Source organism: Cuculus canorus, chromosome 5 (genome assembly GCF_017976375.1).
Source record: "Cuculus canorus isolate bCucCan1 chromosome 5, bCucCan1.pri, whole genome shotgun sequence".
NCBI classification, from domain to species: domain Eukaryota; kingdom Metazoa; phylum Chordata; class Aves; order Cuculiformes; family Cuculidae; genus Cuculus; species Cuculus canorus.
Window position 1 is genome coordinate 61,997,585 of NC_071405.1, and position 23,722 is coordinate 62,021,306.

Sequence of the window (23,722 nt, forward strand, 5' to 3'; positions counted from 1 at the left end):
CATTTTCCCAAGAAAATTCAAATTATAACTTTCAATATGAGTATTATTAAGATGATGTAAAACCCTTTTAATAACAAAGTTACTTATTCCTTAAGAACAGTAAGGCAAACATAGTTAATGCTATTGCAACAAAAAAAATTTTGGTTTTGCAAATATGAGAGTATTAAATACTAGTTACAAATGCACGTGTGTTATTTTCCATAATTGTCTTTACAAATTCCCGTTCTAGTTATGTCTTTTCACATGATCTTGTCTCAAACCCAGTTCACATCAAGACAACTCAATTTTTATAGGTTTACAGACTAGTCTGAGCTCCATTAGGCACCTCTAGTGATAGTAGACCACTATCCATTCATATCTATGGGCACGTAAGAAATATACATTTTATCCATGAACTTCATAGCCCTTTGCTGATGATGTAGCAACTTGTTATTTCAGCAGTGGAATTTGGGAAGTGCACAACGCAGTTTCACACTGTGTTGAGTTTCCTCACATCCTCAGTACTTTATCCACTCCTCTGACATGAATTATTTCCATCCCTGACAATCCTGCATCCCTCACTGCACTGTCTCAGGCTCTCCAGTGCATTCTGAACATCACCTTCCTCAGATCAGCCTTACTCTGCAGCCTTTTTCTTCTCCACATAACCTAACAGTGAGGCTCTAAGGTCAGAAGAAGCAAAATTAACCTCACCAATCTTTATTTCTGTGGCCAAAACCATTGTTTCCTGGTAGCCCTGAATAGACACTGCAAGGGAAACTCTATTTTCCTGTAGTTATAATGGTCTGAGGACACATAAATAAAGTTTGTCCTGCTGCTTCTAGAGAAAATACTTTACAGTTCAGGTAGTCTTAGGATTGAACATCTGAACTGGAAAGAAGTGATGAACTGCTAGATTCTAGTATGGCTGGAGGGCAGTAACTCATGGTGCATGTAATTCAGGGATCAATACAGTAGCCAATATCCATCTTCATTACCAGAGAGAAGAGGAAACAGAAATTCCATGAAGTTCAACAAAATGCAGTGCAAAGTCCTACACCCAGGGAGAAATAACCCTATTGCAGTAGTACAGGTTGGGAGTCAACAAGTTGGAAAGCAGCTTTGCAGAACAGGCCCTGCAGGTCTTCTGGGCACAAAACTGACCTTAAGCCAGCAATACACCCTTGCAGCAAAGAAGCCCAGTGGCACCCTGAGCTGCATTAGAAACAGCCTCACCAGCATCTTCTCAATGCATATAAATACCTGGTGGGAGGAAACAGAGATAAACCCAGACTCTTTAGTTGCATCCACTGAAAGGACAAGAGGCAATAGGCACAAACTGAAACAGGAAATTCTATTTAAACAGAAGAAAAAAATGTTTCCAGTGTAAGGGTGATAGAACCACAGAATAGTTGAGGTTGGAAAGGATATCTATTTTGTCTAAGGCTGCAACTCAAAACAGGGTCAGATAGAACAGCTTCACGTCAGGTTTTGAGTCTATCCACTTATGAAGACTGCAAAACCTCTCTGAGCAGCCAGTTCCTGTGTTCTATGTTATCACAGAAAATTCCAATAATTTTGTAGCCCAAATAATATGCATCTGATGACCACATGTTAACTTAGTTTTTTAATAAGATTTATAACGGACACATTTTAACTAGAAAAAAAAAATTCTACATGTATATATCTGCCAAATTTCAAGCTTCTGCTCTCAAAAATGTGATTGAAATGAAATGTGTCTTATTTAACAGCTATATGGGATTTTCCTCTCTTTATGAACAGCTGTGACAAAGTAAAGGAACTTTTCAAAATATACACTATATCCTGTATGTAATAGAAAGGAAATTTCATTCTAAGGTTCTAATCAAACTACTAATAATACAGTCTTTGAGGATATACTTCTCAGTTATTTCTGATGGTGACTATTTTTAAGATACAGCAACAAAGCATATAGCTTGATGGTTTGCATGAAAAACAACAAAAACTCTTTAAGATTGCAAAGCTTCACCTAAATAAATGCAGTATTTAAGAGTATGAAGAAAAACACATTCTTAACTGCACCTATGCCAAAAAAACCCTCTGTACACACAGTCTTATATAATTTGGGAAGATCATTTAACTGTAAGAGTTCAGTGTAAGACCTACAAGATTCCCAGTTTACTCTCTGTCCACTGGAAATTTGTCCATTAGCATGTATTTGAATTAGGTCACTTACAGCTAACTTAAGTAAAACCAGCAATGCACTTGCATTAATATATCAGCTAAGACAGGCTCATTAGTGCTGTTAAATAAATAAACCAAGTTGTAAGAATGTTTTTAAACAATATCAACAGTCATTCTTAAAGGGGAAATATAGGCGCCTGCAATTCAATTAGGTTTATTCATGTTAGAGCTAAGAAGAAAGGCTGTATAAGTGTTTATTACACTTGTCCTATTTTCTAAGCAGTGTTGATAAATTTAATACCAATCAGAGGTGTCAGGTGTTTCTGAAAATTATTTTTGGCCAGAGTCAGAAAAACTATATGCAACTAAAAGCAGTGTCTTCATATAAGCACTGCTGAGCAGTCTTAATGCAAGATACTGCCCAATCCACAGTTAAAAAAAAAAGAATCCTTTCTTGTACTCATCTGAAAGTTTAGCCATTAGTAGCTGCCTGAAAAGTAAACCCAAATGCTTTTCATTATCGTACCAAGCATGATTCCCTCCAATTGCATAAATATATCCTGTTGTTTGAGAACAGTAACTGCATATCAAGTCCCTCCTATCAGTAGGGACCATCATAACCAAATCCACACAAACTAAAGCACAGACCTGAGCACCAAAGTACTTCAGACCTGACAATGTTACTGTTAATGAAGCCTAACAATACTCACACTACCCCTCTGCCTTCAGGGATTAAAACTTAATTGAGGGATTTACATATCAAATTAAAGCATTTAAAGATTTTACTATGAGAAAATCAATATTTTTTTAAACAATAGACAATTTTAGAATTTCATTGATGTTGAGTTTTCTTGTCAAACTTAAGAACTAAGTTCCCTGAAAGTATAAGAATAATCAGTTTAATCTGTTGTTCAAGGTGCCAATATCTTACTGCTATTCCTACTTCTCCCTGCAACTTCATCAAATGTGAAAAATGTCCTCAATTAATGAGCTTCCCCTGCACTTCAAATTTATCAGGTGTCTACTAATTGAGGACTGACTCCTATGTGGATAATTACCAAACTGGATCTGAAAACAATACATAGGCATCTCTACAGGCAGATGTGTTCAAGTTTCTTTAAAAAATAGTAAAATACAAAATCTATATGTTAAAACTTACCAAATAGCGTGCAGTTTTTAAGAAGCAGACAGCAACTTCATTATGAACTCGATTTTTAGAAGGCTGTTTCTCACAAATCACAGCTAGCTGCTCTCTTAAGATTTCTTTTGATTAGACAGAAAAAGGAAAATAATTTATCAGTTACCTTCCCCTCGTGTAACCTGACTTTAGTCCTCACAGCTATATTCTCAGTACTGGCCAACACTTTCTCATTCCAGTTCTGCATCGAAATTTTTTTAGAAAGTTATCCTTCACTGAAGTCCATAAAGAAACAGAGTAATGGATTATGGCAATTATGCCGTGGAACAAAACTGAAATTTCTGATTGCTAGATTTTCACACTGAAAAAATAAAACCTCAGCAACAAAGTCCCCATGTACCCGGCACCTTCAACATACTTCCATTATTTTGTTCTATGTTATGAAAATACAAGAGAAGTATTTCAAGAATAAACTGTTTAGTCTTTCATGTGTCAAGTAACTGTGCGTGCAGCTGCTCTGTCACATTCTCTTTCAGCACACAGCCCACAGACATTCAACGTCATCCTAATGGTAACTAGCGCAAGTGGGAGTTGAGCAGCTCTAGGAGAAACAATAATTATGTTTATCTCTGCTCAGGACTCGCTTCCCGCTTTTGAAACCCTGCTTCCTGTTTGTGCACACAAAGCACTAATCTTTTCCCACCACCTGCACAGCAATTCTGCTGCTCCTCAACAGGATTCCCACAGTGTGCAAGTGCCTTATCACCATATCAACAACAATCATGCAGCAGGTCTAAATGGATTCAACTTTTGACATACCTTCCTTTTGGCCATTTTTACAAATGGTGACTATTATAAGCCACACAACTGTATTTTAAAAGAAAGGACTGTTTAGTCCTAATGACGAGGATACAATATGACATTTAAAAAAACCTCAATACAAAAAGTCCGTGAAATCTAACTTAAAAGTCAGTCTAATTTATTAAAAAAATATATAAATGGAGAAAAACAGACAGCAAATGACAGCCTCCTCTAATATGCTTTATTTTACTTCCAGTAACTGCAAGGTCCTTTGTTCCAGTTTCCTGCCTAGATTTCCCCTTTTCCTTGCCAAGGCAAGCAGTTAGGATGATCAGAAATAAACTTTAGAAGCAGATGTTACCACATCGTCACAGTGATTGTGTGCTTTCCTGACAGTTAAGCCCTACTAGAATTAATCTTAGGTAATCATAAAAGCAAAAGGAAAAAAACAACAACCATAAAGAAATGTCATAAATATTGCCATTAACTCTCACATCTATGGATTTAGTCAATAATCTCTAACCATTTTCTTTATTAATTAGATGTTGCAAAAATTACTTCAATACAACGTTAAATTTGTGATTTCTTAGTGAAACCAGAAAAGCTGGGCTTCTCAGAATTTCTGGAACAGTCTGCACTGAATTTTAATTATGAATCCCACTAACAAATGCACAATATCCCTGCCTCTAGCCCCATTCCCTTTTATCTCCTAATGTCTACCAACAGAAACTAAAATATGGGACACTGCACTACCCATGCACAGCTGCAAAATGCATACATTCAGGCTTCCAATTTCAGATTTTGTTCCTTATGGACTTAATTGATCTGCTGCATCTGTAAAATCTAAATATATTTTAACTTTCACTCGGCCCACCTTAAATCAAAACCACCCTCCGATGGGTATTGCCTCTGTATCTTCTGTTTAGATGCGTTTGCATAACTCCCCTCCCTCCCCCCTCCAACAATATATGGTAGAAATTTTCAGTTTAATGCATGTTTGGCATATTATATTTTCCAGAAACAGTTATGGTTGGAAAGGGAGAGAAAATAGTTGCCTGCCTGCTATAGTCTGCTTCAAAAGGAACCTTCTGGTGGGAGGGGGCAATTGCTCCTTTTCACACTCGGAACGGTCTGCACTTGAAATGACTGGACTGGAAAGCAAAACAAGCAGAAAAAAATCCACCCTATAATCTCCCGGTGAATAAGGAGGTAGGTTCATTTTCTACTTGTTCCTCTAACATGTTTCTGCCCTCTGGTCTACTTTACCTCTATTTAAACTATTAAAACTATTATAACTATTAAAACTTATTATTTTCTGTTCTTATTAAAAAAAATAATATTTAACACTAGAAACCCAGAGTGTTCTATTGCATGTAACTGGGGGGTAGGGGAAGAAGTAGGGGGTGCTGTCTAGCATTCTATCGCTCTGAGAATAAAGTACTAAGGTAGTGACAAACAGCCAGGGTCGGACTGGGTCAGTAACCCAGTATGCTCCAAGGGGAGCCCACCTCCTTTCCCCTGCCCATACCAGGTGCTTTGGCTACCTCTTTTACATCAGCACAAGTATACCCACGGCTGAAAATGAATTAGATAAGCTCAGTGATCAGCTTGAAAACTAATCCTCCTAACTCTCCTAAAAAAAAAAAAAAAAAGAAAAAAAAAATCAATCATTTGAATGGATGAGTGAGCTGATGGGACCTACTGCAAAGCTGGACAGATGCTATTGCTGGTGCAAAGAAAGGACTGAAATGTATGGCTTGGGGCAAGACTACCTTTTTCACAGTGACATCTAAATTAATGTCAGAGGGCCATGAAACCACATGGCTAAGCCTCTGGGGACAAAATGCTTGGTTTCATTTCTTTAATTTAGGTGTTCTTTGTGTTTCTCTCTACAGAAGTATAAAGTATTAATTATTATTCTAACCAGACCCACTTAAACTCGCTCATTGTCTCACCTACCTGAAAGAGAAGAAAGCAATTAAAGATGATTCATTTTCTTATTTCTTCTTAGAGTGGACTGAATCTCATCCATACTATATCATTACAAATCTTACTTCCAAATATAAAATATAACTGTTCAAGAATGTTCCAACAAAAGCACAGAGACCTTCTCTGGTTTGTGGCCATATTCCAGTGACATACTAGGAATACATCACTTCAGAGTATGCTTGAGTCTGACTTTTAGGTGGAATATTAGCCTTTTGGAACTGCAGAAAAAAGTAATAAATGCTAAGTTATTGTGCATGCTCAATGTTGCACTTTGCCTGATTTGTAGAGAAATCATATTATTACAGATGACTGTAAGCATTTGCAGATTGCCTTCAATAGCTTTAAGTTCTTCTGATACTATCAAGTATAATTTAGGAATATTGCAAAGTAGATAAAGACAGTTTTTTGTAAATATGTCGAATAAGAAATGAGTATAAAGACTGGGCTATTGATAAAAAGTAGGAAGATAAAATTATAATGCCTTAATAGTCAAAAGCTACAGTTGCATTTACACTCAAAGAGAATTATTTGAGAATTTTTACAGAAAAGTATATTCAGTTAGGTTTTCACATAGTGAAATAATTAATAATAGAAAACCTCACAGGATCCTCTGGTTCCTTTGCAACACAGTGCAAGAATTGCCATGGAAACAAGAAGCACAAAACTGTGATAAAACCTAAGAGAAATGCTACTGCTTCCCAGTAATAAAGGAAAAATACTGTCAAGGAGCTACAGTAACTAATTAATATCCTCAGTCTTTCAAATATTTACTCACACAAATACATGTTATTCAAATGAATCCTCCCATTACATTGGATGTGACTCAATTTGGGGGAAAAAAAAAAAAAGCGTGCATTTGTGCAATCTGCCAAACACTGTCCTGGAATCCCATGTTCATCATATATCTGTTTCTATTTATAGCATTTTGTTTTTCACAATGTGTATCTACTTCAGAGTCACAGAATGGTTAAGGTTGGAAGGGACCTCTGCACATCACTTATTCCAACCCTCTGCTCAAGTAGGATCAGCTACAGCAGAATGCCCATTTCAGTACCTTTTCTAAAAAAAATGAGACCTTTTGTTAGCTTCAGAATGAGCTGCTGAAGTCTTCAAAAAAAGTTCACCACTTTCAGAATGAAAGGACTAATCTTACTACAAAATGCATATGCCATTTACATATACAGTATCCCGAAGAATTAAAAAAACTGGGGGGAAAAAAGCCAAAAGTTCATTTTCATGAAAATGACTTACAGTTTTAGTAAGACATTTTTTACTCCTGCAATGGTATTTTCTTATTCCTGGAATTAGTTTTCTGTAATGTAGAAATGCACTTGCCACTTTTAAAATGAACTTATTATAAACTGAAAAACTGTACATTGATACAATAATAAAAATAATATAGAAATCTAAGGTTTTTTTCTTGCTTTTTGCTTTCTAGTCTTCTAGGCAAATCAATACTGTGGATGAATCTAACTCAGTTATCTAGGCTGCATTTACATTTTAGTATTTTTCTGTTAACATCTCAAACCTGCAATGTTTTCCACTTAACACGTACAACCAAAGTAATTCCAAAAGCCTCTTCTTTTTGTTTAGTTTTCATTCTCCACCTTTGCTGTCCTTACATACATTCAAATGCTGCCTCTAATTTTTAATTCCACTCAATCCTTTCCCAAACTTCTCTTCTTCACTTGAATTCTTCTGTAGTGGTTTCCTTTAGTTGGGACTTAAGGCACCATCATAACATGAATGAGCAGTACATGATATTTCCTTAAAACAGGGCAATGAATGGTATCCTTGCTTTAGAGCCTTTTGTTACTGATTTGTGTCAACAAAACCCCAAAACATCATCATTTCTCCACTTAGGTTAAATCATAAGGGATGTCTGAATGGATAAGCACAGCTAAAGGCATAATCCAAAACAGAACTCTTCTAATGAGTTCACTGGACTCTGCATTAAACACTATGTCTAACTACAGACTGTTAATCGCTACACTTAATAACAAAACCAGATAATAAAACCCACAACAACTGTCCTAAGAGATTAAGTTTAAATCAAATGACTCTTAATTTAACTCAGTACTAAAATGATTTTTGTGTACTTGTGCTGAAAGTGGTTGTGCTTTACCTTCATATGATATATTCCCACTGTGAAGCAACTCATTTAACCCTTGCAGATTCTTTTATAACCAAGTTAATGAGAGTCAGAATTAGAGAAAAGACTATTGACAACAAAAATAAAACCAGCTCATATACCAGGATAATCTTCCCTTTTACAGGTAAAAGTGAATTTTTCTTATTTTTTAGTTAAAAAAATCTATACATATGATAAACATCTTGTCCAAGAGATTCAATAAAACTGACTGTTAGTAATAGAAAACAACAGTGTAAATTCTGATAATGCTACTGAATAATCATATTTATTAGAGATCCTCTCGCTTACACAGACACATATATGCATTCATACATATACACACACACACATCATAACATTTTTCTTTTTTCAAAGTTAATGAAGAGATTTCTCCTATTAAAAGGTCTGCCAGTTTTGGAAGGAGGAAAAATCACTCAAAATCTTTGTTTAAATATGGTATCAACGAGATCAGATGAAAAACTGAGATCAGCTAAAGATTACCCATTTTAAAGCTGAGCATAAATAAAACATCTTGATTAACTGGACTCAAATTTACATAAAATAATAAAAATTTATATAAAAGAAACAAAAAAAGTCAGCCAATCTTCCTTTCATCCTATACTTTGCCATCAATAAAGAAAAGATTTACCTGTAGCAAACTTTCACTATGGTCCTGATCACAGATTCTTCCTGTATTGATTTAAACTGAAAGATGTTTTCAGTAAAAAATAAGGTACTATGACAGATAAACTTGAATTCTAAATCACAGCAGAAAAAAAGCATCATTTTGCATGCACAGATAAATTTCAGTTTATTTTGAACAAGTATAATAAAAAACCCAAATACCTAGTACCTGTATGCTATAGTAAAGACCTACCAAAGAAAGTTTTTACTACCAAGATAAAAAGCAGTTGCTATGCAAGGATTTGAAATAAAACACACTAAGACCCTACTGGAAACAGGAATGGAATACCACAACCACCCTGATGCAGGGCCAAGTAAAACAATAAATCAGACTTAAATCAAACCATATTCTAGAGAGTTTTAATTTATACCATAAACAGAAACAAAGTTTAACATAATTTGGCTTATGCCAAGTGCTTTGATTAAGAAAGCTACAAGCATAGATCTAAAAATTTTTAATATCGTTTCATAAAATATGAAACACCATATTAAATAACAATATATAAAAGCCACTCTATTTTTTTTTTTATAAATTAAAACAATATATTCTAGCCAAGTTCGCCTATTTAAAAAAATATTTTTAAGAATATAATCAAAACGTCAGGGAAAAAATGTTATTTTGGCACAGTTACAATGGAAAACCTGAGTCCATGTTACTTTATCTTGCAAACTAATTCTCAGCCTCGCTATCTTCTGCACAGAAACATACATTTAATTTTATAATTAAAAAAATGATAATTCTGTTTTTATAACAAGGCCATTCAGGACAAGGCAAGCAAACATGGAATTCAGAGCAAAATTCTACTGAAAGCATTTCTCCAGGTTTTTTATGGTCTTAAGGCAGTTTTTTAAATTACTTAATTTCTCTTGCTGAAAATGTAATGCCAACTGTGGTATCTGAAAGAAAACCATTAACAAATATGTAGATGTTTTACAGAAAATTTTTCTAAGTATTCTCCTGGATGAGTTTTTTCTCCGAAATAGTTACTAATACATACTGTAGCCAGGAAGACAAAAAGCAGACAGGTGGGAATGTTAAGGTCAGTCAATCCTGAGTGATAGAGTTCCAACTGTGCAACAACCTAGACACTGCTCTGTTACGACCTACAAAATACAGTGTAAAGGAACAGACTGAAATATGCATAAATAACCTTTAGTGGTTATTTAAAATAATGCTGACAATGTAGCCATTAAAAACAAATTAATACTGCAATCATACAACAATACAGACAAACTATTTTAGTATTATGACTCTGATTAGTGTCCCTAAAGTAAATTCCAGTGTTTTTCACTACATCAAATCATGGAATGTTCTAAATTGGAAGGGACCCACAAGGATCGTCAAGTCCAACTCCTGTCCCTGCACAGGTCAACCCCCACATTCACACCGTGTGTCTAAGAGCTTTGTCCAAATGTTTCTTGAATATTGACAGACTTGGCGCCATGACTACCTCTCAGGGAAGCCTGTCCCAATGCTCCACCACCCTCTGGGTTAAGAACTTTTTAATACCTAACTTAAACCTCTCCTGCTTCCTGCCATTCCCTTGGGTCCTATCATTGGTCGCAAGAAAGAAGACATCAGCATCTGCTCCTCCCCTTGTGAGGACGCTGTAAACTGGGATGAGGTTTCTCTTTGGTGTCTTATTCTCTAGTCTGAACTGACCAAGTGACTTCAGCTGCTCCTCATACGGCTTCCCCTCTATAACCTCCACCTACTTTGTGGCCCTCCTCTGGACACTCTCCAGTAGCTTTACACCTTTTATATACTGTAGAGCACAAAACCACACACAGTACTCAAGGTAGGGCTGCATCAGTGCAGAGTAGAGCGGGACAATCACGCCCCTTGACCAAGTAGCAATGCAGTGGTTGATGCCCTAGGACACGGTTGGCCTTCTTGGCTGCCAGGGCACACTACTGGCACAATTTGATTTATTTTCACACTGAATTTTGTTTACAGGTAAACAATATCATCTATTGTAAATCACAGTTTCTCACTCACAAGCATTTTATTACAAACCACAGAGGAATGTTGTGTATTCTATGGCAAAGAAAACACAAGTATAAATAAGCTGCCTAAAATCTTCTAGGCCTGCATAATGCATCAGTCCTCATTGCAGTTAAAGGTCTGTGTTTAATTTCAATGACAGTAAAATGTCTTTAAATTACAACAGCAGCCCCAGGATTAACTCTATAGCTTGGGAATCAAAGCGGAAGGGCAGAGACAGAGATGGTTAGAGAACATGTTCTAACCTGTCACCATAAGACAAGGCTCAAATCTATCACTTCGCTCGGGAAGAGTGAACCCATACACAAATACAGATGGTTTCTTAGCCTTGGTCAGAAAATCTTGGTGTGCACCAGCTCAAAACACTTTGTCTGTGATGGAATTTTTAGTTAATAACAGCACCACTATACTTAAGCACCCACCCTATTAACTAGACCTGGCACACTGTTATTTCCACTTCTCCCCAGAGATCAAGTTGGTGCTCAAATGAACCCATTTTTTGTCTGCAGAAGATGTGAAAGCAAAAAGAGATTCTCACAGCCTTTCAGAAAATTATCTGTGGAATTGCTTTGAACATTGGCAGCACGGTATGCAGCTGTGCGTCACCTCAGAAGTAAGCTACTTTGAAGGTGATTATAGTTGATTTTCTTAATTTGTTGAACAAAAGAAGTTTCAGGTACTGTCTCATTAATTTTTGTCAGCCCTCACATACCCAACCTATTCCTTCTTCAGAAGGGACAAGTAAAACACTCTCTACTAGAATTCATAATATGAAGGGCATAGTCTCAACTAATGAGCTGCTCTTGGTCAGCAAGATCAACTGGCAAGGAGCAGACTTCCCCGTATGATAGCTAAACTACCAAAATAAGATGTCACACTCAAATTGGCTACCGGATAAAATCCTTGTGATGTCCTGATGGCTGAGTCACAACATAAATTGCTCAGGGGCAGCTGAAGATGGGACAAAATGCTCTGTGGCAGGAAAAACTACCAGTTCAGTAGCAGAGCAGTGCACACTTCAGTATCTGCAGATACAGCCAGAGAAGGTCAAAGATGCAAACATTTGCTCCCCATTTCCCCTCATTTCTTGTAACTGTAAAGGGTATTATCTCAGCAGTTCATTATGATGTTGAGATTCACGGTTTTATTTTTATTCATATAATCTTATTTGGTGTCCACATATTCAGGGTGTGCCTTTATGAAATGACAGATACAGCAATCAGCTTATAGTTCTGTGGCCTTGGCCGTCTTAAATCTTTTCTCAGGACCTTACAGTAGGGATCGCTACTACTACTCCAGAACAAAAATGTCAATTCCTTACATTTCAGGAATACACTAACTATATTTGTTGTCTTTAATAAGCACTCAATATTGTGATAACTTATCCACAAGACCTCCAAAATGGATTCATTCCATCTCCTATCACTGCCTTTGCATCTTAGTTCTTAGGATTATGGGTTTCCTTTCTCAAGTTTGGAATGCCATCTGGTGTGAAACTGAAGACTTCTAAAAGTCACGCCATTGAAAAAAAAATAAATCAAAATATTCCTACTTAACAATGAATTTAAAGGCAGTGAAAACCTGCCTTTCTTCCCAAGATAGCTTTTAAACTATCACCATTATGTTCCTATTCATTACCTTTCTTTCTGCTCTTAGGACTGCAATACTTCCATAGTGTCACTGGCATTTGTTTCTATTTACTTCTAAAGGCTGAACACATCCTTTGGACATAATAAATGAAACAGGCAATCTTTGTTGACGTGAACAAAACAGTGGTTATCTGCTGTGTCTGGACAGATACTAGAAGATGACATGAATTTGTTAAGAAAGTTGTACAGCAGTAAAAACCTAAAAATTACAGAAAAAAATCAAATAATTCTGTTTAGCACCAAAATAAGAAAAATTAAAACCAAAAATTCTTCCTAAATGGAAGTTGTAGATACCTCATTTCCTTTCAGAAACCAATTACAATTTCCCCAAGTCATACAACTATGAGATATCTACACAAAACACTCAAGCACATATCCTTTGAGCATTAACACGCTGTCTCCTACCATTGTGGTAACATCGTTTATTACACCGGTTCCAGTTACTAATTCTGGTTAATTACTACCCATTTTTAGAGCCAGAATCTCAATTTAGGAAAAAAACTACCACGCTATGTGCTGTAGAAACATATGAAGGGATCGTCTCCTTCCTTTATAGAATACTAACAATGTTCAGAAGACCAATATTTGTAGATAAGAAGTAAAGGCATTAAAGTTTTTTGCATGTAGATATCACTGAGAATGCACGTACACGGAAAGAACAAGATCCAAACAAACTCCCGAACTCGTACCTGGATGACAGATTAGAAATATTAGTAACAGCAGTAACTTTGAGATTAAATAGTGGTGCTGGAATTTAAATGTATTTTTTTTAGGTCTATTTCCTCTATGCTTATGCACACACTAAAAAACCCACTGTCCAGCTATAGCTACTATGAATGTGACTCAGAGTTCACTCAGTTTTTTACCCAGGAAAACAGTTTCACCCTATTTCACCAGCACCGTCTAATATGGCAATAAACTATTACAGATTTTGCAAACATCTGAGAACCGACAAAAAATAAGAGAACAAGAAATTCAAGGCACATAGTCAAGTATTTGTCTATATTGACAAGTTTCTGAACTTCCCTGTACTCTCTTCCAGTTTACATTTAGAATTTTCCACCATTTTACTTCCAACAAGCTGTGATGCAGCTTCCTCCACAGACATGCATCTTGGGTAGATATCAGATTCTGTAATTTGTTAAGTATTAGAAGCAACAGAATTTAGATTTATGAATCAACAAAAATATTTCAACATGTCGTATTTTTGCTTTAATGTTCTTTGTACTTCAGAAGAACTATACTGACTAATGGTCGGGGCAGACCAATGGAAATGATTATCCCTTTCATTTCGCAACTCTTAGACTGCTTACAGAGTACTGGGTCCAAATTTGGGCCCTCCAGTACAAACAAGATTCTGATAAGCTGAAGAAAGTTCAGTGGAGTGCCACCAAGATAGTAAAGGGTATGAAATACCTGCCCTACAAAGGGAAGCCGAGGGAACTGGCTGTTTTCCTCAGCCTGGATAACAGGCAGCTCCCCATAAACCAGGGAGGTGATAACTAGTACGGTCATCAAGAAGACTGACTTATACTCTTTTCAGCAGTGCATGCTGGGAGGACAACAGACCATGAATAAGACATTGAAATTGGACATAAGGAAAAACTTTTTCATGGTGAGGACTGTCTTGCAGTAGCACAGGCTGCAGAGATGCTGTGCGGCAAGATAAACCCATCAGCAATCTGGTCTGTTTGCAGAGTCAACCTTGAAGGAATTTGGACTAGACATCTTCTGGTATCCCTCCCAAACTGAATTACCCTATCATAGTTTTCTTTATTCTTTGTTTTTAATTTTGTCCTTTGATGGATTTAATTTTTGTTGTGCCATCATCCCATATTTTTTAATAGAAATTTAACGTACATTAGCAGTCTTTCTTGACATATTTTGCTACAGTCTCTCCCTCATCTCCAGTGCAAGGTTTTTCTCACAGTGTCTCAATACAAACATGATCTGTGAAAGTGACACTGATTATTATAAAGAACTCAGGCTATCAATCTTCCTTTTTCAGCTGTGCAAACATAGTGTTGAAAATTATCCAGGAATAATTTTCAATGTTTTGACATCTCCCAGTTCTTTTAGATGAGCACTGCAAAGAAGAACATATGGAACAATACAAAGGTATTTGATTAGACGACAAAGATAAAACTCAGTATAAACAAGTGTAAAGTAATGCATGGAATCTAAACTACTTTTAAGGCAGCTACAGATCATAAATAAATTTTAAATTTTCTGGAAACAAACTTAACTGTGAAGGGTCAATGAAGTATTTCCTCAACGTAGAAATAAGAGTTTAAAGAAATGTTGGTATGGCAGGTGTATGTTAGGAAAAGCAGAACCTTCTACACTATGTTATTGCCTAAAGTTTTATTTTGGAAACTCCATCTTATACAGAGAATACAACAAAAAGTGAAGATCAGAAACAATAACCAAGAGTCTAAAAAGCATAGTTTCAAAAAGCTACAGATATAGTTAAGTAATATCAATCCAAAGAAATTTTCTAATTGGCATGTATTGATAAACACATCATACCACATTAAAAAAAGGATAAAAAAGTCAGTACCTTTTATATATATATATATATATATATATAAAGCAAAGTAACAATAATTGTCTTGCTATATTTAAAAAAAAGACATATATTTAAAAAGGTCACTATACCAGCCACACTGACCCTTCTGCACAAAGGAGTTTGAAAGAGAAAAACGTTGTTTTACAAGCTTTATGGAATAATCTAGGCACATTTCTGTACTTTCCTTCAGTACTGAGGTAGAAAAGTTAACCTTTTTAATCAAAGTTTACGATGTTATTATGTAGTACTATGTTTTCTATATTTCCTCTTCAGTGGTAGAATTTCTAATCAACAGAATACCATACAGTTGAGGTCATAAAAAGAAATACAATACTTAGAGCAACGATTCTGGGAAAGACAGAAAGATGACTCTGTAGATATTATGAAGAAAATTTGTTGCATTTAAACAGCATCTGCACTGTAGTAGTAACAAGGTAAGAATTACATCAGACATAATAAAACATGAACTGTTTCTGACTAGAGACTTTTACACTACGTAGTAGCAATGCACTGGTCACAGATTAGAGGACTGATTTGTAACCCAATATAAATGATACAAAGAATATAGCATAAAGTTCTGAATACATATTCTAAATTATATTCTAATAAGCTACTAAATTACAACTTGCAGATTCAATGATAAAATGGTAGATTAAAGAAGATCCTCTGAACAAGTTATATGAAGGAGACTGTGAAAGGTTATGTTCTAATTCTAAGAGCACAGAGAGTATTTGCTGCAACCTTTCCAAATGGTTTTTGATAATGTCCTTTCCAAAAGCTTATTAGGAAACAAAACTGCTGCAGAATAAGAAGAGATGTTTTTACATAGAAAAAAAATTAATGAATTGAAAGAAAAGAGTGAAAGACTAAATCATCCATTCTCACAATGGAGAGAGATCACTTATAGTATTACATAGGACTACATAACGACGGATCTGAAAAATGGGAGCAGACATCAGTGCTGAGGATTCTGTTATTTGGATGATGATGGTTATGCAATAAGCATGTGCCTCATGGTAAAGAAATAGTGGTCTCAGGACTAAGTGACTGACTAAAGGAATGGCAAATGACATTCTGTGTACGCAGACGTGATGTACAAAGGAGAAAAACAATGCTAACTTCACACACAAAAATAATGGACTCCAAACTGACCATTATTACATTCACTCAAGAGCTAAATTATGGATGATGATATCCATTAAAGTGTTAGCTCAATGTTAACAGTTAAAATCAGATGTTAGAATTTCTAAAAAAGGAATATAAAACAGAAAAGAGTATCAGACAGCATATGATGACCTGAGAAGTTTGCTTGTATGTTTAAAAAGCATTTAGCTCTGATCTCTTTATCTCTGAAGGACACATTAGAACTAGAATGGACTCAGAAGAGACCACAAGGTATAGGCTGGTTTCCAATACAAGAATTCATGTAAGTTGACACTACTCAGTATATGGAAGTTACTAGAGCTGTATCAGATGTCTGCAAAATCATGAAGGTGCGGGAAAGCGACTGGTTCATCCTCCCTTCTAATACAAGAACTAGAAGTTTCATGGAGGTCCAAAAACAAATGAAAGGATCTGGTGGTTCTTCTAAGCGTTCATTTACCAAACAATTTCTGTTATTTTTGCACACACTTCACTTTGTCACAAATAGCCTTGTAACGGGTGCATTTTTGAAGATGAAAATCTGCAAAACCTCAAAGTAACGCAGACTGCTTTAATAAAAGATCTCAGCAGAACACAATCTGCATGTGTATTCAATTTTATTGACACATATGCAATACAGACATTCAAGTTATTCGAGATATTTCTTCACAATGAGGGTGGTGAGGCACTGGAACAGGTTAACCAGGGAAGTTGTGGCTGCCCCATCCCTGAAAATGTTCAAGGCGAGGTTGGATGGGGCCTTGAGCAGCCTCATCTACTGAGGTGTCCCTGCCCATGATGGGGGGGATGGGGGTGGGTGGAATTAGATGATCTTTAAGGACCCTTCCAACCCAAACCATTCTATGATTCTATGAAGTTCAACACATTGCATTGTCCTTCCTGAACACGAAGGTTTTTCTTCATCTACGGCTTAGGAAAGCAGTAATCATTATACAGCCTGAACAAGCTATTATTGAAATACCATCTGTAGTTTACACATTGTCAGACTTTGTGTTAAAAACATAACTCAACATATGAAGAGTAATTTAAGGGATAATTAATCAGAACATCAGATTTCATTAATCAGTTCAAGGTCATTGCAAAATTGATCAGGACAGACATTACGTCTTCTAAGTCATTACACCAGAAGATAGAAAAGAGTAATCATCTCTCTAATAGAAGAGAGAGAATGTCAAGTATGCATACATTGAACTCAAGTGCTATTTCACTTGTGCAGTACAGGCAGGTTCTTTCTTTTCAGTTGTCTAGCAAGAATTTCTGACTATTATGAGGCTTACTCTGCACTTGAAGGAATTTCAAGCTACCTCATCACATTTTGAAATATGAAAGTTAAATATATCAAGAAAATTTTAAAAGTTTAATTGTCAGCAAGAACATTTTTAAAAAGTCAATGTTAAGAGGCAGGCTGACATAACGATACTCACACAAAATACAAAAACCAAAAACATAAAATACTACAAGTGTCTGAGGTTAACTGAAAGCAAATATGTACAGAGGCTTTCAAATGTATTAAATATCCAGTTCAATGACTACAAAGTTAAAGATATCAATGCAGAAGCAGTGTTCTGAAAAAGTTATAGTAAATACATGCTTATAAGCAGTCCATAAATAACAGTAATTTACATATACTTAGAATTATTTTTTCAATGTTTATATCAAGTACACTGAGTTTGAAAGAAAATCTGATCTTAAAAAATGATTGCACAAAAAATAAAAAGCACTGCTGATACCAACATTTAAAATATTGTATTATACACACTGATGATTTACCAAAGTACAAAAAAACAAAATAAAAAAAAAATTTGAAACCTATTACAGATCACTCTAAAGCAAAATTTCCATTTTAAAGTTAAGAAAGCTTGCTATAAACTTTGCACGGAAATGATAAAAGACACCAATTCTTAGTAGAATTCCTACTTAATATATGTCTTTGAGATCATTTACACGGTCTATAGAAAGTCAGTAAATGCATGATTCTACATTTTCTCTATCAAATAGGTTGCGAGCCTTTTGTTATCAGATTTCATAATCATTACAAAAATCTGTCTAATGTTCTGTAATGATAAAAACATTACTCTGGTTTATATTAACAATTGTTGCATGGTTTATAATCAGGCAGCTTATTTTAGGTTGAAATTCTTTGCTGAAAACAATAAACCTGATGTTGCCAACTCCTCCAAAAGCATTCTTCTGTAGTCAACATAGTTATTTGCCAATTAATTTTCTTCTCAGACATGCAAAAGTTTCTTTTGGTCAGACCAGCTCACTCTTTTTGGTCCTGCTGTGTTGATTACCTTAGGTACAGTAAAGAAACTATAAATTCCATAACCTAAGCAAACATTTTCACCACTGCTAAAATTCCTACAGGACAAACATCATCCTTAGGATGTGATTTTTATAAAAAGAACATAATGCTGCTTTTTAACTGCTTGAAGGTTTTGTTACGTAGCTTTGGATGGGATGATGAAATAAAGCTAAACAAACATTATTAATGTTTTTGTTATTTCCCAAATGCTTATTGTAAAAATCTCAGATCACTGATATTTGGGTGAAACATCTCAATCTGTTTATATTATCAATGTTGCAGTTATCTGAAATACAAGTGAAGCTACCTTTACAAATGGTAATTGCTATTAAAATATTTAAAAAATTCAATAGTGTTTAATTTAATGAAATATTACTTACTAAAAGTATTTATCAACACAAAATATTTATAATTTTGATATATTGCAGCATATGGAATTGTTCTTGATCAGCTGGCATCTTCATTTTCCATTTCAAGTTTTAATGTCTGCTTAAAGTACGGTGCCAGTGAGACTTCACAATGGAGTAAAACCTTAATCCCCACAAAGTCTGATTTCTGTTCTGGATCTTACACAAGTAATATACTAAGAATTTTTTTCATATTTATTTCTGTCAGTCCTCAAGTAATAACACAGCTGAGAAACCATTCTAACCTGTTAATGCTGAATAGAACTTGCTCAATAAATATCAACAAATTAAGTCTTACTGAAAGTTGCAGACATTGCTCAGAGCAGCATGTGTTTTAAAAGCATCCTTTAGAATTAATCAATTCGTAATTTGTGTAATGAACATTAATTTGGGCTAAGATTTTATTTTTTTCTTTTTAATGACCGAGTCTTTGAAGTCGTACTTGATTTTCAGGAACTACAGGTAGAAAGCAAACTTCAAAAAAAAGAGCCTCTATGCAAAGCTGATGAAGCCATTTCACAATGCCATCTGTCAATATAGTGCTCCCATAGTACTTCAAAATATTTTGAGGTGGGATGAACAAAGGCATTAGAGAGGAAAAGCTCTTTCAGTTAAACTACAATCATTGTCAATTAAACACGTATTATTAGCGTATTATAGTACACTATACTAGACATTCTTAGGAATGTTTTTAAGTTACTAAGGTACTGTCTGAAGTAGAATGCTCCTTCAAAGACACTTCCATGTGTATATTCCCCTAATTTCAAACAAAAAAAATCTAAATAGTGTATTCCATTAGCAACAGGTTGACAGAGCAGACAGATATGTTTTAAAAACATCTGTCCTCTAATGCCTAGGCCTATTTTATCTAAAAGTTCATCTTTTAACCATACAAAGCTTTCAACGCTTATCTGGTATTGAAAGCACAAAAAAAAGTCAAGAAAAAAGGTACCTTTAAGTAATGCAATTTCATTTCAAATTTCAGAATAATTTAATTTCTAAATTATAGGGTTTATTTTAGAACGTTTTTAATAGACTTATGCTAAAATTACTTCATCTCATATTTAGAATGGATGGTCCCATTCTTTCACTGCAATCTACTACAGCATGATAGCATATAACAGGACAGTTAATTTTTAAATGCAATCTACAGTGTGGTCCAATACATATATACATATTCATTAAGTCTGATCAATCTAATCAAAAATGTCCTTTAAGGCATTAAACCAGCATAAAATAACTATGCAAGCCACACAGTAGAAGGAAAGAAAAGTCACTGTATACTAAAACACTTAAACACTATGGAAAAAAAGAAAAAAAGGTTTGTACATTTCTAGAAATATATTCTAAATAGCATGGCCTTGCAAACTAAATTGTAATGTATTGGAAATACAGAATAGAAACTATTTCTATACACATGATATTTAGATATAGATTTATTTCAGCACTAAACCTAAATAATTTCACTTATGAAGGTAAGACACACCTTCATTCTTAACGTGATCAGTAGACTAAACATAAAACTGTTTGAATATTAGAATATTCATCTATTATAGAAAAAGAGGACTATATATCTGATTTTATGTACTGAATAGTCATTTTCCCAATTTAATTACACATTGATTAAAACTCAACAGAAGTCCACAAAGCATAGCTTTCAGAAAAAGAGCATAATTCTTGTATGTGATCAGTAATACCCAGGAAAAGAAAAAGATGTGTTTTCTGTAGAACCACAATATAATAATATTTCAAGTGCATACACCAAATAACCCTTAAATCTTCTACAGAACAGAGCAGCAGGACAAAAATACTTGAGAGAAAGTGTCTCTCTGCATTGGTAATTTTATCCTTCAGTTTTATTTATTAGTTTAATAAGTTTATTCTAGCTTAATGTTAATTTTATAATTAAATGATCATATTCATATCAAGATTCTTTCTTCTTCCCTTTCCATTTTCTTAAGAGCTGAATTTCATGGCAGCAGATATTAATTGGAAAATGTTGACCTATACTCTAGTGGAAGAAAGATGGAACAAGATGTTTAAAGCAGAAGAAGAAAAGTATTAGTGCTGAGAGCAAAAGTGAATGTACACATTTAATGAAAAACTAATCAGATATTTCAATCTCATTTTGTTTTTATTTTTGTATTGTTTACAGGAAAGGGAAAGTTATCAACTCATAATTCATAAAGTCCAGCACCTACCCAGCTATAATCCTTGGTATTTGTAACTTCACAATCAAGACAAGTTCTATGAACAGGTTTGGAAAAGGATATAAAAGCTCTGTTTTTAGACAGAGCTTTCTTCATGCAAGGGATCACACGCAGTTTGAGGTAATTACATACAAAGGCTAAGAGTCCAACAAGGTAAAATTCTGTCTAGGAAAAGGAGTTCAAGTATAGAAAATTCTGACAAGCACAAAATATTTTGCATTTGACATGATATAAAATGAGAAAACAATGTAATTCAAGTGGTGGTCAGAGAAAGATCTCAGTCAAATCACTATGGAAGAAGATTTTAGAAGAAACAAAAGTTAAGGACCTAGATAAGGCTCTGTAAAGAACAAGAATCATTTGAAGGTTTTTACAAACATCGAAGTTCAGACACATGCAATGTGAAATTTCACAGACTGGCTATGCAATCTGATACATAAATTACAGCCTTAAAAAGAAAGGATCAGTTATCCAGTTACCCAAAAGAAGTAAGAAGGAAGCATCTGTGAAGCAAACAGAAATCACCTTTGAAGTTATTTATTCAAGTTCCAAGTAGATTCTCTCTAAGGTAAGTGCATTCAAGACAATATGTCATAGAAAAACCAGGGACAATTAGGAAAACTAGATATGTGAATCATTGCAAGAAAAAAAAAACAAAACAAACATAATCCTGACCAAATCAGTGTGTAAGATCACTTTTACCAACTAAATAAAGAATTTTAGGAAGCAAATCTCTGGCATGCAGACTGAAATGAGATGATGGCAGGGAATCCATCAAATAATATGAGATATCTGAAGACAAAGTCAGAAATGGGTAACAGTTGTAGTTGACCATGATCGCAAAGCCATATACACTAACTGTAATGTGGTTCAGGGAGAACAGAGAGGGAGTAAAGAATGAACAAATACGGTTAAAACAAAAAAAAAAATCACTAGCTACAGGAGCAGAAGTTGGAATGGGCAAGCTTCAAAGAAAAGGAAGACAGGATTAACTCAGTATTGGTATACACCATAGGAATGTTTTGTGTAAAATGCATTAAAACCAAAAATATAGGTTTATGTTTGTCAAATACAAAATCACATACAGAAAAAAACACTATTTCTACAGACTGCAGAGAGGAGAAAACAAAAAACACACCGATATCTTCTATCTGATATTACATTCATGAATCCATAGAAAGTTCAACAAAAGGTTATAAAGCTGGCCATAGCTTTTCATGCTCATCTTAATGAATCATCTACAAATGCCAACTAGCTAAAGAAAGAAACAGCAGTATAAAGTGGTTCCTTAATTAACAGATATTCTTCGTGTTACATATACATTTTTCTAAGTATATGATGAAAACCTAATCTTAGTAATTTTTCACACTTTGAGTAGTTTTACAGAATGAGTTTGCTATTATACTTGAAAAGATGTTTTGTTAGTGTCACTGCTAACCTTAAGTATCTATAAAAACTTTGAGGCTCACCTTTATCATTATAGAATAGGAAAAAAAAGTACTTTCCTTCAAGCTACAAGCAAAGTCTATTAAGCAATCATTAATTAAATAAAGGTAGCAAGCTCAGGCAAAAAAAACCCACTCAAAGAAAAAAAAACTTGCTATATAATTGAAATAACAATTGAATAGTTTTTTTTTAATCTTTTTCTTTTTTACTGCAAGGGCACTGTTTTTTCCCCCTCTACTGAAGTGCTATTTACATCATTGTCTAAAACATTCACTGACATGAAAGCAGTTGAATCTTATTTTTGTTTGCTGAACCTCATGTTAGGAAGTGAAATGTAATGTAAAATAAAAAACATTATTAAAAGGAAAAGTAATTTTATCAGCAAATTCATAAGCCTTCACATAACACAATATGACAAAATATATGGTACTAAGTTCTTCACACTATTGGATGTGCACTGATGTAAGTCTATTTAATTTGCTAAATTTTTTTTAATGTGGTTACACATTAAGTGAACAAATGTGCCATAAAAAAATTATGAAATTTGACTATAAACTGCTAAACCAAAATAGGATGATGTAATATTAGAAGGAAATTCTCACAAGAATCCTGTGCTGAATTAGAGCAACTGTCCAGCGATATGCCATTTTTTCCTTCCTGTGCACTCCATACTCCCTGAAAATATATAAAATGGAATGGGTTTTACAGTAGATGGAGTCATGTTAATATTCAGTTACTCTCTAGGATTTATGATTCCTTAAGATCATACCAACAAAAAAAAAAAAAATCAACAAATAAATTTACTTTTTGCTATGATCCTTCACTGCAGACTATAACTGTAACTGTTGTAGTACTGCAGACTAACCTGATGCTACAAAGATACGATCAACAAATGTAGTGAAACAAATGCCTGCAGCTTACCCTGCACTGAAATAACTTTCAGTAACATCATACTGTTAAGAATCACTCTACAGCTAAAAAATATATTTTAAGAATAAGACAAACTAAAAATTGAGCTACATTTTCCGAGGCAGAATAACTAATGAGGAGACAACTTGATTTTGGTGCCACTAGAATTGCAA

The 23,722-nt window shown here is 34.6% G+C and overlaps 1 protein-coding gene across 4 annotated transcripts in view; it reads right to left on the reverse strand.

The window, feature by feature from the left end:
* The window catches only part of NOVA1 (NOVA alternative splicing regulator 1), a 146,692-nt gene that overhangs the window by 67,426 nt on the left and 55,544 nt on the right, over positions 1-23,722 (reverse strand). Inside the window, exon 1 of one of the 4 annotated variants that reach the window (XM_054067968.1) lies at positions 3,302-3,722. The exons of the other annotated variants lie outside the window; for them this stretch is intronic. The gene's annotated coding sequence lies outside the window, so the exon portion shown is untranslated. Of the gene's footprint in view, positions 1-3,301; positions 3,723-23,722 lie in introns of those variants that run through there. 4 annotated transcript variants of the gene reach the window in all.